We start from the raw sequence: 17892 nt of genomic DNA on the forward strand, positions 1-17892 counted from the left end.
TTAGGTCCAAAGCAACCTGCTTCTGAAGCATTTCAATTTAGAAGAAACTCCAGCATATGGAATTCCAGCACATGGAATTTCCTTCAGACCAGACAAGGCCTCAGTACTGGGCACCTGGCTGTCTATGGTGTCAATCTCCATGGGGTTCATTTTCCTATTTGATGTTAATTTTGTGGGTTTCATTAGAATTGAGGGGTCTGCAAATATAGCCACAGACCATTCTTGTTCCCAAGGGCCTTTTAATAAACATCCACTTGGAGGGAACTCCGTGCTAGGCATTGCAAAAGGTACAGGGCATGTATGAATGGACGAGTGACTAAAACTTACAGTCACGGAACTTCTGTGCCAGTGAGTGTTCTGGGTGGTCTTGAAGGGGCTACAGAAACTGCAAAGAGCAGCAGACACCTCAGTCTCGCAGACAGCGGCTTGGGGATGAAATACTCACCCTTTTCCTTGAGCCAAGGTTTGTCCCATCACCACAGAGCCCTCCAGCCAGACCGCACCCTGGCAGAGCTTCAGCCGGCAGAAAAAGCTGCCAAAGGCAGGTTGGGCACAGCTTAGGGCTGTCCTGAGCAGGGAACAGGCACCTAGCCTTCTGCCCAGGGAGTCTTATGACTCCCTTCAGGGAATCCAAGGCCAGTGAAGGAGATGGTTTAGCTCTGAGCTGAATAAGGCAGCTGCTCAGCTGGAGTTTTTTCCAGCTGAAAATCCTGTGATTGGAGACATGTCTGAAGAGACAGACTCTCTTAAGACCAGACGGGTACAAGTTCAGGATTGACTGAGGTCACCATCAACCTTGGGGACCTACTCTGGGAGCCACGCCATCTACCTTCTGGATTTTTTTCATAAGGTGTTGAAGCCTGTCAGGATAAGGCCTTCTGACGCCAAGAACACATCGTTTATCAGCAGTGATGAATCATTTGTGAGCTGATTCGACCTGTCTGCAGCTAAGGAGTACACACAGCTTTTATCTTTAGCTACTGTTGCTGGCTGTGGGAATGGTACCATACATTTGTAATCAAACAGGGTGCTGGGCGATTTCTTAAAAATTCAACACCTTGGCTGCACAGTTAACGGTGGAAGTGGAAGGGAGTGATGGCAGGGAGGGGGTCTGGGGGCAGATGGAAACGGTTTTTTTTTTTTTTTTTTTTTAGCACCTACTTTGTATCAGACATTCTCCTGGTCACTTTATACACCTTATCTCATTTAATTCTTATAGCAGCCTTGTGAAGTAGGTGTTATTACCTTGTGTTGTAGATAAAGAAACTGAACCTCAGAGACATAGAGTAACTAGCCAAGGTCACACAGTGAGTAGTAAGTGCTGGAGTTTGGATTTGCACCCAAGTGCTACAGGCTATTTTGATGTTATGAAGACAGAGAGAATAAAGTGGGATAATTTTAACATTTGGATTCTCAAGCCAAATGTCCCCAAATGTCCTCTAATCCGGGGATGACTTGGGTAGGTGATTTACACCTGTGGTTCTGAAAGATTTACATGAGGCTGGTTGGACTGGGAAGAACTGCTTCAGTGGTATGCTCGGTGAGGGCAAAATAAATAAATGAAGTGAGTTTTAAAATTCTTGGTCTTGGTTTGAAGTAGGGATTATAAATCAAGACTAGTCTTCTCCCTCTGCCCCCCCTTGAGCTAAACCACTGACCTCTTTGGTTTTCATTGCCAAATATAGTTAGAACATACACTGAAGGCCTCAAGAGCTGGCTTCTGAGGGGAAGACTCTGAGCTATTCCTGGCCAAACACAGTCCAGCACTGTAGGTCTTGAGTCTCCTGGAGGAACACCTGTGTCTACAAAGCTGCAAATAGAGTTTCCACCCTTGAGGTGGAACCTTTTGTCTTTGGCAACTGTTGCCCAAGGCAGCTTTTCAGACACTGTTGTAAACTGACTCTGAAAGAGCTATGAGTGCTGCCCTTCCTTCCTTCAGCCAAGAAGGAGAGGGCCTTGTTATCCTGCGTCCCATAGAGGTTTCTGCCAAAGCTGGACTGGAGGCTTGGTCTTCATTTGCATGGGAACAAGGGTGAGGCTAGATAGCTATCTGGTGGTCCCACTGGTCTTGTTCCAGAGCTATTTTGGAACATTCTGGAAAAACAATAAAAGGACTATGACCACACAGGCAGCTGAATTTAGTGGGTTATTGTACATTTATCCAACAGCAGGAAAGTAGTTCTGAATATTAAGATGACTTTTTGAAACATAACAAGTGCGTTTTACATATTACACAATATTTATTTAGTGTAGAAAAAAAAAACCTCTTTCATACCACTCCCAGAGGTAACCTCTATTAATATTTTAGTATATACCCTTTCAGACGTTTATATATAATACACATACACATATACGCATACTTTTAAAAATTGAATTTAATACAGAGAGGTGAATGAAACATATTCCTCCGTTTAAGGCAAATTGTCATTACCAGTCTATACAAGGCTTTTCTCTTGTTTTAATTATTTTATATTTTCTCATTTAATTCCCATACCCCTTTCCATCTCCTTCATAGAGACCCTCTTTAACATGTTTGATAACTGCACTTGTTAAATGTTATAAAATCTGTTATGCTGTTTTGTGACTATGTATTTTTAATATATGAATATATATATTTTAATTAGCCCCTTTTATTGAATTTACTAGAGGCCCGGTGCACGAAATTCATGCACAGGGGGGGGGGGTGTCCCTCAGCCCAGCCTGCACCCTCTCCAATCTGGGACCCCTCGAGGGATGTCTGACTGCCCGTTTAGGCCCGAACCCAGTAGAATCAGGCCTAAACGGGCAGAAGGACATCCCTCTCACAATCCAGGACTGCTGGCTCCCAACTGCTCGCCTGCCTGCCTTCCTGATTGCCCCTAACCGCTTCTGCCTGCCAGCCTGATCACCCCCTAACCACTCCCCTGCCAGCCTGATTGATGCCTAACTGCTCCCCTGCCAGCCTGATTGCCCCTAACTGCCCTCCCCTGCAGGCCTGGTCACCCCTAACTTCCCTCCCCTGCAGGCCTGGTCCCCCCCCCAACTGCCCTTCCCTGCAGGCCCGGTCACCCCCAACTTCCCTCCTCTGCCGGCCTGGTCACCCCTAACTGCCCTCCCCTGCAGGCTTGATCGTCCCCAACTGCCCTCCCTTGCAGGCCTGATCCCTCCCAACTGCCCTCCCCTGCTGGCCATCTAGTGGCAGCCATCTTATTGTCCACATGGGGGCAGCCATATTGTGCTGGAGTGATGGTTAATTTGCATATTACTCTTTTATTAGATAGGATAGAGGTCTGGTGCACGGGTGGGGGCCAGCTGGTTTGCCCTGAAGGGTGTCCTGGATCAGGGTGGGGCGGCCTGGATGAGGGGCCTGTGGTGGTTTGCAGGCCAGCCATGCCCCCCCGTGATCCAAACAGAGGCCCTGGGATCTGGGATTTATTTATCTTCTTTTTATTTTATTTTATTTTATTGCTTTTTTACAGGGCGGAAGGGAGAGGGATAGATAGTTAGAAACATCTTTTTTTTTTTAATATATTTTATTGATTTTTTACAGAGAGGAAGGAAGAGGGATAGAGAGTTAGAAACATCGATGAGAGAGAAACATCGATCAGCTGCCTCTTGCACACCTCCTACTGGAGATGTGCCCACAACCAAGGTACATGCCCTTGACTGGAATCGAACCTGGGACCCCTCAGTCTGCAGGCTGATGCTCTAACCACTGAGCAAAACCAGTTAGGGCTATCTTCTATAATTGAAACTTTGTAGCCTTGAGCAGAGGCCAGGGTTGGCCAGGAAGTTTGGTTTCCTCCATCGCCAGGGAAACCCAAGCCTCCTGCTCGCTCCATGGCTGCAGTCATTTTTGTTGGGATTTATTTATCTTCTATAATTGAAACTTTGTAGCCTTGAGCAGAGGCCTGGCCCAGCCAGGGTGTGCAGGAAGCTTGGCTTTCTCCATTGCCGGGGAAACCCAAGCCTCCTGCTTGCTCTGTGGCTGAAGCCATCTTGCATACTCGCTCCTGATTGGCTGGTGGGCATGGCTTGTGGGTGTAGCGGAGGTATGGTCAATTTGCATATTACTCTTTTATTAGATAGGATTGGGGTGACATCTATATATAAAAGCCTAAGTGACCCTTAAGATCGAATGACTGGAACAACCAGTTGACCAGTTGCTATGAGGTGCACTGACCACCAGAGAGCAGACGCTCATGTAGGAGCTACCCCCGGTGGTCAGTGGGATCCCACAGCCATCCTCCTGTGGCCCCTCTCCATGGCCAGCCAACCTCCTTCGACCCCTGCCCCACCCCCGCCAACCTCCTGTGACTCCTTCCACCCCGTCCCCACCAGCCAACCTCCCACAGCCCCTCCCCCAGCTGGCTGGCCCCCTGATAGGCCTAGATCACTGGCCAGGCTGAGGGACGCCACCCGTGCACGAATTCATGCACTGGGCCTCTAGTTGGTTAATAAAATTATGTAAGTTTAGTGTACAATTCTATAATACATCATCTGTACATTGTATTGTGTTTACCACCCCAAGTCAAGCCTCCTTCTATCACCATTTAGCCCCCTTTTACTCTCTCCTACCTCCCCCCACCCTATCCTACCTCCCCCCACTCGCTTTTCACTCTGGTAATCACCATACTGTTGTCTGTCTATGAGGTGTTTGTTTTTTGCTTAATCTCTTTACCTTTTTCATCCAGATCCCAACCTCTTCTCCTCTGACAGCTGTTCTCTGTATCTCTGAGTCTGTTTCTATTTTATTTGTTAGTTTATTTTGTTCATTAGATTCCACATATAAGTGAAATCATATGGTACTTGTCTTTCTCCGACATGTGAATATATTGACTTAAAATTTTCCTGCTTTTCTCATCGAACATGTGTAAAACAATTATCCAGCCCTGGCTGGTGTGGCTAAGTGGTTAAAGCATCGGTTCACACACTGTAGGGTCAAGGATTTGATTTCCAGTCAAGGGCCTATACCTGTGTTGCAGGTTTAATACCAGCCCCAATTGGGGTGTGTGAAAGGCAACCAGTCAATGTGTCTCTCACATCGATGTTTCTCTCTCTCCTTCTCTTTCTCTCTCTCTCCCTCCCTCCCTTCCACTCTCCCTAAAAATTATCGGAAAAATATTCTAGGGCCCACCAGTGTGGCTCAGTGGTTGAGTGTTGACCTATGAACCAGGAGGTCATGGTTCAATTCCTGGTCAGGGCACATGCCCAGATTGTGGGCTCAATCCCCAGTTGGGGGTGTGCAGGAGGCAGCCAATCAATGATTCTCAAAACATTTATGTTTCTTTCTCCCTCTCTCTCCTTTCTTCTCTGAAATCAATACAGATTTTAAAAATAATTAAAATATCCTCAGGGGAGGTTAACAAAAAAACAAAACAAAACAAAACAAAAACAATTATCCACATAGACTGTTTCTTCTTACTGCTACATACTATGCCATAATATGCATCTTCCACATTTCACTTTTCTTATTTTTTAATGAGGGACACTTGGATTACCTCCAGCACTCCTTGGCCACAAATAAGATGAACATCCTATTTGCTGTCCTCTTATAGATGGGAATGAGAATTTATTGAGATGACATCACTTGGTCAAAAAGCTTCTAATACAGATTATGCTAAATTCAGTGAGATTGCCTGTTTGTGTTCCCATCAGCATTGCCTGTGAGTTCCCACCTCCCCAAGTCCTTGCCAGCCTCCTCATGGATCCACTTTTCTGATGTTTGCCATCCTGATGAATATAAAGCAATATGGCACTATTGTTTTAATTTTTACTACTGATTACTTGTGAATTTTAGCGTATCTTTTATTGATCATTTGAGTTTTCCCTAATGAGCCACACAGTTTTTTTAAAAGTTGAATCTCATTGATCTATAACTTTCTTTTTGTCACTCATCTGTATATTTTGGACATCTTTCCATGTCAATAAATCTATCTCTACAACATCATTTTTATTGCCTGCATAGTATTTCAATCAGATGAAAATGTCATAATTTGTGTGACCATTCCCCTTCTATTGGACATTGAGAGTTTCCCTCCCTACATTTTTACCATGCAAAATGCACCAATAAATATCTTTGTGCCTTTGTCTTAGGGTAATATTATGAATGATTTTAAGGATAAATTCTTAGAAATAAAATTACTCGGTCAAAGGATATGTACTTTTTTGTTGTTGCTAAATCATTTGATAAACTGCCAAATTGCCCTCTAGAATGATGAGTTTTTACTTCTACTAACAGTATATAAATGTAAGTTTTCTATAGTCTTAGCAACACTGACCATTATATTTTTTTATCCTTTTCTAATACTTTGTCATTCAATAGGCAAAAATGATATTTCTTACTAGTTTGTAGAAAGCTTTATTCTTTTCCTATGTTTCTGAGACAGCATTTTTGTATCTTAATAGTTCTTTTTAAAAAATATGTTTTTATTGGTTTCAGAGAGAGGAAGGGGGAGGTAGGGAGAGATAGAAACATGGATGAGAGAGATACATGCCCCCTACTGGAGGTCGCCCACCACCTGGGCATGTGCCCTGACAGGGAATCCAACCAGCAACCTCCTGGTTCAACTAACTGAGGCTTTAATAATTCTTAAATATAGTTAACTTATAGTTTTATTCTAGCAATTCTATTATTTTTATCAGCTGACTCTTGTTCATTGTGATTTGTTTCCTTCTATCTTCTGTAATTTTGGGTTCTTAGCTTTTCTTATTAAAGCTTAATCTCTGGTGATTCTGTATGGCCTGGGTTGAGATGAACCCATCCAGGGAAATTTATGTTTGCTTATTCTTATTGCCCCAGAGTTATTTCCACCCTGGAACCATTCTTAACATGAATTTCTTAATTTGGGGTTCCTAAACCATGCACACGTGCATCGGTGCTGGAGATGTGGGGTGCGGCCTTTTGAGAATTCTGGATTTACCTGAGTGTCACAGTTCCTTTTCTTCTGTCCCTAAGTAAGTCTGTGCTACCAAGAAGAGTACAACCCTCCCTCAAACCCAGGCAACTACTTTTCAGCTCAAGTTTTCCATTCTGATTTTTAGTGTTTTTGGTTTGGTCTCTTATGTAGACCTTGTATTCGGTTATGCATTAAAAATGAAATTAAGTATATCTTACTTAGTATTTCTAGATGTTTAATGGCAGAATTTCCAGCTTATCAAGTCTGCTATATTGAACTAGGAGTTGGCATTAACTATTCTCATTATTACTTTAATTTACAGTATTTCTCTGATCAATAGTGAGATTAAATACTTTTTATATCTTTATGATAATTTATATTTCCTTATATGATTTTTTTAGTACTTGGTCCTTTTATTTTACTGGAGTGTTGTTTCTTTGCTATTGTTTTGAAATTCTACCTAATGGTCAAAAATATTAAAGTTTTGTCACATACATTATTTTTATCCTTTTTGTGGAGTATGCTTTATTCTTTGTCATATATTTATACCACCAAAAACATCAACTTTTCCTTTATTATTTCTGCTTTTGTTGACTGGCTTAGGAAGCCCTTCTCTGTATCAATATTTTAGAATATTCACCTATTTTTTTCTAATACTTTTATGACTTCATTTTGTACTTTAAACACATTTTAATGTCAACTGGGCTTTATTTTGGTATACGATGTGAGGTAGGGATTTAGCTTTATTTTTTTCTCCCATATTGTTAGCCAGTTGTCTAATGTATATATTAAGAAGTACATATTTTCTGCAGGATTTGAGAGGCTTCCTTCATCAGGAACTGCAGAGGTTTTCAAGCTGAGTTCTGCAGGGCCACAGGGTTTCCCTGAGTTACTTCTGCAGTTTCCTGGGGAGACAAGGAGGCAGTAAATGAGCTAGATTCTTTCTCCAGCTTCTAGTAGAGCAGTTCTACTTTTTTTGTTTTATACATTAGGGATCCATGTCAGATTTTACCTGAAGAAAGAGTTCACCTGCCTTCGAATCAGTAATATAATAAATTCTTAAACAGTAAATATTTGAAACTGTTTTGGTCCTTTTATTCTTTTCCATTGCTCAGTCTGTCTTTTCTTGCACAGGTTTCACAATTTAAAACATTATTATGAAACTTTCCAAACTTACGCAAAAATAGAGATAATAACATAATGAATCCCCATGTACCTATCATTAATATCCAACAGTTGTTAAGGTTTTGCCACACTTAATTAATATTGCTTTTTCTTTTCTGTTTGTTTTGTTTCTTGCCAAAGTATCTGGTTTTCTTTTCCTGCCTCCCTCCTTCCCTCCCTTCCTCCTGCTCTCTCTTTCTCTCTTTTTTCCTTCCTTGCTTTCTTCTTCTTTCCTGTCTTACTCTCCTCTCTTTTCCCCAAACACCATGTCATCTCACCCATACTTCAGTATGCATCTGTTTAAAAAAAGAAAAAATAATAATGTTTCATTACATAACCAAATCCTACTGTCACATTTAACTTAATAATTTTGTGGTATCATCTCATACCCAGTCCATAATCAAATTTGCCTTATTGTCTCAAAAATGGTTTTTGACAGTGGTTTGTTCACAACACACTCCAAACAAGATTGTTATATCGCTAACGTTTCTTTGAATCTAGAGCCATTTGCTTCCTTTTTTGTTTTCATGCCATTGACTTGTTGAGGAAAATAATGTTTTAATAATTGTAATTTAGAATTTGTATTATCAAGATGAATCTTGATTCTCTACTTCATTTTGCCTGTGGCCAGCTCACTTGTTAGGGTGGAAATGAGGGAACTGGTGTGGTCACTTGCAATATTCCTTATGGAGAGAAAGAATGTTGAAATGGCAATCTTTGTACTTTTCTTTGCTACACTTTTTTCACTTGACCTTTCTCGTAGTAAATCAGAGGCATTGCCTCGAGGAGAAAGGATTGGTACAACCGGAATGCAGAGAAAGGAACAGAACAAAACAATGTTCAGTTTTCTGACTTTTAAAATAGCCTCTTGAAGCCCACATCAAAAACAATAGTTTTGAAAGCCAAAGTCTTTTATTTGCTGAGAACCAGGTTTTATTGAGAGAAGAAAAGGCCCTTGAGAATCAAAAGGAAAGGCCCGGAAGCATGAGGGATTGAGCTTTTCCCTAAGAACACATTGGAAAGAGACTAGAAGGAGAGCCTGAGCAAGTCCCTTCACCAGAGCCTTCTGGACTGGGAGAGGGGCAGGGGTGTAGAGGGGACCTAGGATGCTGGAGGAAGACCTGTGCGGGGGGAGGGGGGTTAGATTCCCACCTATAGGGACAGCATTGGGGGATTATACATCAGCCCCGGAATCCAGGGAGGCGTGCCAATTGTCCAGAGCTCATTTGCCATTTGAGTGAGCCCCAGGTTAGCTGTTCTTTTTACCACTGCCCTGTCTTTCAACAGCCTGCAGGACGTAATCAGATGGCCCAGCAGAAGTGACACTTGCCTGTACCTAGAGTCATTTTTGAACCCCATCCAGATTGCTCTGCATGGCAGAGGGCACTAATAAGTTACCTGCAACTCCTCAGATCAAAGGGTGGGGGCATTTTACACCAAAGGAGTGGTGGGGCTGAAGGCAGAGCCACCCACCTCTGTATTGGGTGGCATTCACAAGTCACATATGGGATACCCTAGATCTTCCAGCCTAGTTTTGCTCATGTTCTAGTCTGATTTTTGTCTCAGTTTGATTGGTTTGTTCTACCAGTTAGAGATCCTTAACCACCTGTTTAAAAAAAAAAAAAAGATATCGGGCCCCATCCCAAATAAATTGACCTAGATTGTCTGTGGGTGGGGCATAATATCATTGTGTAATTGTGAGTAAATTTTGTCTTTGTGAGGCCACTTAACTTTGTTCAGTCAGGCATTATCATTCTTCAGCTATTTAAAAAATGTACCCCAGTGATCATAACAGACTGAGACCCAATCAAGAGCGAGTGAATGTATGTGTGTATGAGTGTGTGTATGTCTGTATGCAGTTTTAGATTTAGGTTTGTATCAGTAACACAGTAGATATAGAAGGATTAAGTGCAGCCTGCAGGGGCAAGTATTTGGAGAAGACCAGCTGCAGGTGATGGGAAGAATACCAGCTCAGGCGAGGCAACAGACAACAGGGGGTTGTACTGTAAGGAGTTGGCATCAAGGAGGAATAGCAGGAAGCAACAGGACATCAAAAAATGGCAGAGAGCACAGCAGTGGGCATTCTAGGAGTAAACTGAATAGGCAGGACCAAGAGGAATCCAGCTGTAGGAGACAGAGAGAGGATTCTGCCTGTGACGCTTGCTATGGGCTGAACTGTGTCTCCACTCCTCAAATTCATATATTGAAGGCCTAACCCAGAGAACCTCTGGATGTGACTGTATTTGGAGATAAGACTTTTAAAGAAGTAATTAAGGTAAAATGAGGTCTATGTGTGGGCCCTAATCCAATATGACTAGTATATTTATAAAAAGAGGCGATTAGGACACAGACTGCACACTGATGGAGGGGTGACTACATGGGCACACAAAGAGATGGCGGCCATCTGCAAGTCAAGAACAAGGTATCAGGAGAATCCAAAACTTAGCTCTTAGACTTCTAGCCTCCAGAACTGTGAGAAAAAAATTTCTGTTGTTTAAGCTACCCAATCTATTTTTATTTTGTTATAGCAGTCCCAGTAGACTAATACTCTGCTGTCAAAAGGACTGGTGAGAACAAGGCAGGGTTGTGGCCTTAGAGATAGGGTATCATGGCTGGTTCTCAGTAGAGGTACACAACAAGGGTCAGAGAACTAGGATGGAATCACTGATTCAGAGCAAGCAGGATCTCATTCATTCATTCAATGATATTTTATTAAGCTCCTAGTTTGTGCTGGTCTTTGTTCCAGGTACAGGGTATATTGCTATTGTTGTGGTCCAGGTTAGAGGTGTTGTTGGCTTGTATTAGGAGGGTTAATAGGTGATTTGAAACTGTTAGATGAGACAAAGTCTCAAGGTCTGGGTGGTTTTTTACTAAATGCTGTTCTTGATAAATGTTAATATGTAGCACAGTATTTTACAGACCAGCTATAATCAGGATGAGCTTGACAGGAACCCAACCAGGTAAGTATAGCCAACAGCAAAGAAGAAATCAACATGTGATTGACTGGTGTATACAAAAGCAATGGCTAAACTTCCCTCTGACAGAGGAAGCTTTGAAGCGAACCCCTTGACTCCTTTACTTGCTGCAAGTAAATAAAAGTACCTTGCTACAACCATGTCTTGTTTTTGAAAAGAAAAGCCCACCCTAGCTGTTTTGGCTCAGTGGCTAGAGGGTGGGCCTGTGACTGAAGGGTCCCGGGCTTCAAGGGCACATGTCTGGGTTGTGGGCTCGATCCCCAGTAGGGGGCGTGCAGGAAGCAGCCAATCAATGATTCTCTCTCATCATTGATGTTTCTATCTCTCTCTCTTTCCCCCTTCCTCTCTGAAATCAATAAAAAAATATTTTTTTTAAAAAAAGGAAAACCCCAAGTGGGTGAACCCCTTGAGTTTGATAACAATTTGGTGACTCCAGATAGGACACTCTTAAAAATATATGTATTTTATTGATTTTTTTTTTTTTACAGAGAGGAAGGGAAAAGGATAGAGAGTTAGAAACATCAATGAGAGAGAAACATCGATCAGCTGTCTCCTGTCCACCCCTTCCTGGGGATGTGCCCACAACCAAGGTACATGCCCTTAACCAGAATCGAACCCAGGACCCTTCAGTCTGCAGGCCGACGCTCTATCCACTGAGCCAAACCAGTCAGGACAGATAGGGCACTCTTAAAAGGACTCCCTTTTGGTCTGGTGGAGGCATTGGCAAAGTACTTGGTAGCAGGAGCTGATCCATGGCTTAGTCGCCTGGACAGATAATCTGCTCTATAGGAGACTCCACTTGGTGCTGACCTCCCACCAGAACAGCTGTGTGGCCTTCTTCTACAGCAAAGTAGAGTGGCCACTTGAATCTGTTTTGTTTAGCACTTCAGAAGGGAGCTGGGTAGGTCATCCCCTGTGTTCGCTTAAAGTAGTGTTTCTATTCCTGTTTGGGGTATAGAGTCATTGGAAAGGTAGTTTCTGTCTGGTTCATGCTTGGCTTCAGGTTGGTGGGGCAGGAACTGTCGCCAGAATGCCAGTTTTAGGGCCCAACCTAGGTCTAAATCTGGAGGGTTGAGGAACACCAACAGGTAGTCAAAAAAATCATCTTCGATGATCTCTGGTTCCATAATCCTAGATGTCCTTGAGTGACAGCTCTGGTGTCGTTGTCTGTCATGCAGGAGTTGGATTTTGCTCTTTGTGTGTATGTTTGCATTTACCTTGTTATCTTACAAGTAAGTGTGCTAGCATGGGAAACTCAAATTTGATCCCTGAATGCAGCCCCAAAAGAAAGCTCTGTTTATTGGAATTTAAGAAATTAAGTGCTTATACAAATTAAGAAATGTAAGAAATGGGGCAGTGGTAGTGTAACCAAACAAAGAACCCCCTCGTTCCCTCTCTCCCCCTCAATGGAGGTTTGGCTTCCTGCTGCAATGAAAGCAAAACTCGTGAGGCAGGTGCTGGTGCAAAAGGAAAGAGGTTTAATTCAGGAGCCACAAGACCTAGGAGAATGGCAGACTCCTATTTCAGAGTCCAATCCCCAATACCCTCTTCCTGTTCAAGTGCATTGTTCTTTCTTTCTTTTCTGTTTTGGACAGTATTACAGATGTCTCCTGTTATCCCACCCTTTGCGCTCCTCCACCCAGCCTCTGTCCCATCCCAAGCCTTCCCCACACTATTCTGTGTCTATGGGCTTTGCATATATGTAAATATGTTCTTTGGTTCATCTCTTCCTGTCTGCCCAACCCCCTCCCCTCTGAGCTCTGATATTCTGTTCCATGCATCCACTCCTCTGGACCTATTTTATTTGTCAGTTTATTTTGTTCATTGGATTCCCCATATAAGTGAGATCATGTGATATTTGTCTTTCTCTAACTGGCTTATTTTGCTCAGCATAATAATTTCCAGATCTGTCCATGCTGCTACAAAGCATAAGAGCTCTTTATTATTATTTTTTTTACAGCCACGTAATATTCCATTTTGTACCACAGCTTTTTTTATCCACTGATCTACTGATGGGCACTTGAGCTGTTTCCAGATCTTAGCTATTGTAAATAATGCTGCTATAAACACAGGGGTGCATAGATTCTTTCTGATTGGTATTTCCGGATTCTTAGGATATATTTTCAGAATTGTGATTAATGGCAGTTCCATTTTTAATTTTTTGAGGAAACTCCATACTGTGTTCCACAATGGCTGCACCAGTCTGAATTCCTACCAGCAGTGTACTAGGGTTCCCTTTTCCCACATCTACGCCAGCACTTGTTGTTTGTTCATTTATTGATGGTAGCCATTCTGGCAGGTGAACATAACAAAGGGAGTAGCATGGGCTCTCAAATTAGATGGGCCATACATCCTTTGGGCAGATTACAGTCCTCAGGAAAAACAGAACAATGTAATCAAATGCTCAAAAAGACCTTGGCCAAACTGTGCCAGGAAACCCATGACACCTGGCTTAAATTACTACCAATTGCCCTGACCCTTCAGGGAAGCACCTAGGAATACCTATATTAAGTCCTTTTGAACTTATGTAAGGTAGGCCTTTGGGGGCTCCTCTCAAATTTTAGAATGCCCAGACCCATTTATAACACAGGCTGTTAAACAGATTATTCAAGTAGGAAAAGTAACTGAAAACAAATAAATATGCGAATCTGATTTTACCCACATCGATAGACATTAAGCTACATCCATATGATCCAGGGAACTAGGTATATTTAAAAGGTTGGAAATCAGGATCCTTGCAAGATCAACTGAATCCAACATGGACAGGTCCCCATTTGGTGTTATTAACAACTTATTCTTCTCTTAAACTACAAGATACACCTTCCTGCATATATCACTCTCAAGTGAAGCCAGCTCTGTCACCCAGTGACAACAGAGAACCAGATCCACAGTATTCCTGCACACTCTGGTCTGACCTCAAGCTGCTCTGAAAAGGCAAACTAATCATGGCTATTATGCACTCCTGTTCTCAGTAATCCCAGAACCTAGGGGACCCCAAGGCTTTCATAAGTCAGGCATAGAATTTCACTCCTCTAACTCAAAAAGAGTTACTCTGTCCATGTTCAGCAGGAAGCAGTTACAGAAGTATGACCCTTGTCCCCATTAACTCAAAGACGAGTGAAAAATCTCAGGAGGGAATTATTAGATAGGACAAGGGTCTCCAAGTCTGGGTGGTTCTTACTAAATGCTGTTCTTGCTAAATGTTAAAATGTAACACAGTATTTTACAGAGCAGCTGTAAACAGGATGAGCTTGACAAGAATGCAACCAGGTAAGTGCAGCCAACTGCAAAGAAGAAATCAATGTATAATTGAATGAATAGTGTATATTAGCAATGACTAAGCCTCCATTGTGGGAGACAAAGCTTTGGGCATAAATCCCATTTCCTTTATTTGCTGCAAGTAAATAAAACTACTTTGCAACAATGACAACCATATCTCGTTCTTGAATAGAGCACTCCAATAACAAAACTACCCAATATGGAGGTGATGCTCCTTTAGTCTTCCTGTCCAGGCATAAACCTACCGGCAGAGGGGTTTGAGCAACCTCATTTTCAGAGAGAAGGAACTGTGGAAAAGGGATCAGGTGTTTTTTTTCTTCTTTTCATTTACAGTTGACATACATTATTATATAGTAAACCTCAGTGATTAGATAGTACATAACATACTAAGTGATCATCCCAATAAATCTTGTACCCATCAGACACCATATATAGTTATTAGAATATTATTGAATATATCCCCTAGGCCAGTGGTTGGCAAACTCATTAGTCAACAGAGCCAAATATCAACAGTACGATTGAAATTTCTTTTGAGAGCCAAATTTTTTAAACTTAAACTTCTTCTAAATCCACTTCAAAATAGACTTGCCCAGGCCATGGTATTTTGTGGAAGAGCCATACTCAAGGGGCCAAAGAGCCTCATGTGGCTCTCGAGCCACAATTTGCCGACCACGGCCCTAGGCTATCCTTTACATCACAATGAATAGTCTATAACAAACAATTTGTACTTTTAATCCCTTTACCTTTTCCACCCATCTTCCCACACCCCCTCCTATCTGGCAACCATCAAAATATTCTCTGCATCTATGAGTCTGTTTCTGTTCTGTTTGTTCATTTTGTTTTTTAAATTCAATTGTTGATAGATATGCATTTATTGCCATTTTATTGTTCATGTTTTTTTAATCTTTTTTTCCCCCTTTTTTTTTTTCTTAAAGAAGACCCTTTAACATTTAGTATAATACCGGTTTGGTGGTGATGAACTCCTTTAGATTTTTCTTATCTGCAAAGCTCTCTATCTATCCTTTGATTCTAAATGATAAGTTACTGGGTGGAGTAATGTTGTTTGCAGGTCCTTGCTTTTCATCACCTTGAATATTTCTTGCCAATCCCTCTGGCCTGCAAAGTTGCTGTTGAGAGATCAGCTGACAGTCATATGGGCACTCCCTTGCTGCCTTTAAGATTCTCTCTTTGTCTTTAACCTTTGACATTTAGTTGTGATGTGTCTGGTGCGGTCCTCTTTGTGTTCACTTTGTTCGCTTCCTGGACATGTATGTCTGTTTCCTTCACTAAGTTAGGGAAGTTTTCTGTCATTATTTTTCAAGTAGCTTTTCAATTATTTGCTGTATCTCTTCTCTTTTCGGCACCCCTATGATGTGAATGTTGGTATGCTTGAAGTTTTCCCAAAGGCTCCTTACACTATCCTCATTTTTTGGATTCTTTTTTCTTACTGTTCTGATTGGGTGTTATCTTCCCAATCTCTGATTTGATCCTTTGCTTCATGTACTACACTGTTGATTCCCTATATTGTAGTCTTATTTCTGATGGGTTCTTTTTAAAAAAATATATATATTTTTTCATTGTTGATAGTATTACAGATGTCTCCCATTCCCCCCCACCTTTACTCCCCTCCTTCTAGCCCCTACCTACCCACTCCCCTTCACTATCCTGTTGTCCATGTTTATAGGCTATGCATATCTGACGGGTTCTATTTTATGTTTTCAAGTTCTACTTTTATGTTTCTTATCTCCTTTTAAAAAATGTTTTTATTGATTTTATAGAGAGAGGAAAGGAGAGGGATAGAAAGATAGAAATATTGATGAGATGAGCTGCCACCTGCATGCCCCCTACTAGGGATTGAGCCCATAACCTGGGCATGTGTCCTGAAAAGGAATTAAATTGGGGACCTCTTGGTTCATGGTTTGATGCTCAACCACTGAGCAACACCAGTTGGGCATGTTTCTTATCCTTTTGTTGAAGTTCTCACTAAGTTCATCTACTCTTTGCTTACATTCATTGAGCATCCTTATAACCAGTGTTTTGAACTCTGCACCTAGTAGATTGCTTATGTCCATTTTGTTTAATTCTTTTTCTGGAGTCAGGACATGTTCTTTTTTTCCTCCTTTGGCAGCCTCCCTGTGTTTCTATGTATTAGGTAGAGCTGCTGCGTCTCCTGGGCTTGGTAGAGTGGCCTTGTGTAGTAAGTGTTCTGTAGGTCCAAGGGCACAGCCTCCTTGATTACCCAAGTTAGGCACTCGAGGTATGCTCCCTGTATGAGCTGTGTACACACTCCTCTTGTAGTTGAGCCTTGATTACTGTTGGCATGTCAATGGGAGGGATTTATCCCCAGGACGATCAGCTGCAAGGACTGGCTGCTACCACCCACCGCGATGGAGGATCAGCTATGCAGGGGCCCAACCAACACAGCAGGACTTCAGCAGGGCTCTGGTGCCCACTGAGCATACCCCTTGACTGTGTCTCTCATGGAGCAGGTTGGGTGGTGGTGCTTTGCTGTGGTCTGAAGCTGTCCATTGGGTGCACTAACTCTGGGGCTTCCGTGGAGGTACAGGTCAAGGTCAGCCATTGCCTGAATTCTGCCAGGGGTCACCTGGCATGAGCTCCAAAGCAATGTGCAGGTGGTTGCTACTTGTGCTGGGCTTGGAGGTGCCCAGGCGAAGCTAAGCTGTGAACCAAGGCCAGCCGCTGCTAGTGCCTTGCCCAGGGCCACTTAGGGAAATGCACAGGGCACTCTGAGCCAGATGCTGCTTGTTTGAGAGATTTTAGGAAAATCTGAAGCATGAGCTAAGACAGGCCATTCGTATGGAAAAGACACTGGACACTCAGCTTGGGTGGGCCAGAAAGTTGGGTGGGGTGGGGCTCGGGGAACCACAAGGATGGGTAAACAGTGAGAGCTAGGTTGATGGAGTCTCAAATATGGCACCTGCCTATATGCTTTGTTGGGGGAGGGCTCAGAAAAGGAACAGTGGCCTCTGCCAGCACTTCTGTCTAAGGGAAAGCTGCCCTTCCAGCTCTCTCTCTGATGCCAGGCAAATCAGGTCCTCTCTGTATGTCTCCAGTGCCTTTCAACCTGCTGCTCCATCACTGAAGCTCAGAGGGAGTGAGTTTGAATAATTCCATGCATGGGCCCTTTTAGAGGAACCGCCTGAGACTTCAGCAGCCTTCTGTCTCCCTCAGACTCAATCCCTGCTAGTTTTTACAGTCAGAAGTTATAGGCACTGGGACCTTGAGCTGGGGGACCTGTTGGGGGTTGGGACCCCTTGCTCCTCAGAGGGGACCTCCAGAGCCAAGATATCCCTCCTGATTTTTATCTGCCACATGTGACTGTGGGACCAGCCCATCCGAATCTCTGCCCCGCCTACTAGTCTTGATGTGGCCTCTTCTTTAATTCCATTGTAGGGTTTCCATTCAGCCAGATTTCAGGCAGTTCTGAATGAAGGTTGCTCTGTAGTTTAGTTGTGGATGTGGGAAGGGGTGAGTACCATATTTACCTACATTGCTATCTTGACCGGAAGTCCTAGATGGGTTAGTAATCCAGGTATAGGATTTTTATCTTTGAGAGAAAGTAAAATTTCTTTTTA

This window comes from Plecotus auritus (genome assembly GCF_963455305.1).
Source record: "Plecotus auritus genome assembly, chromosome: 9".
In the NCBI taxonomy this organism is placed as follows: Eukaryota; Metazoa; Chordata; class Mammalia; order Chiroptera; family Vespertilionidae; genus Plecotus; species Plecotus auritus.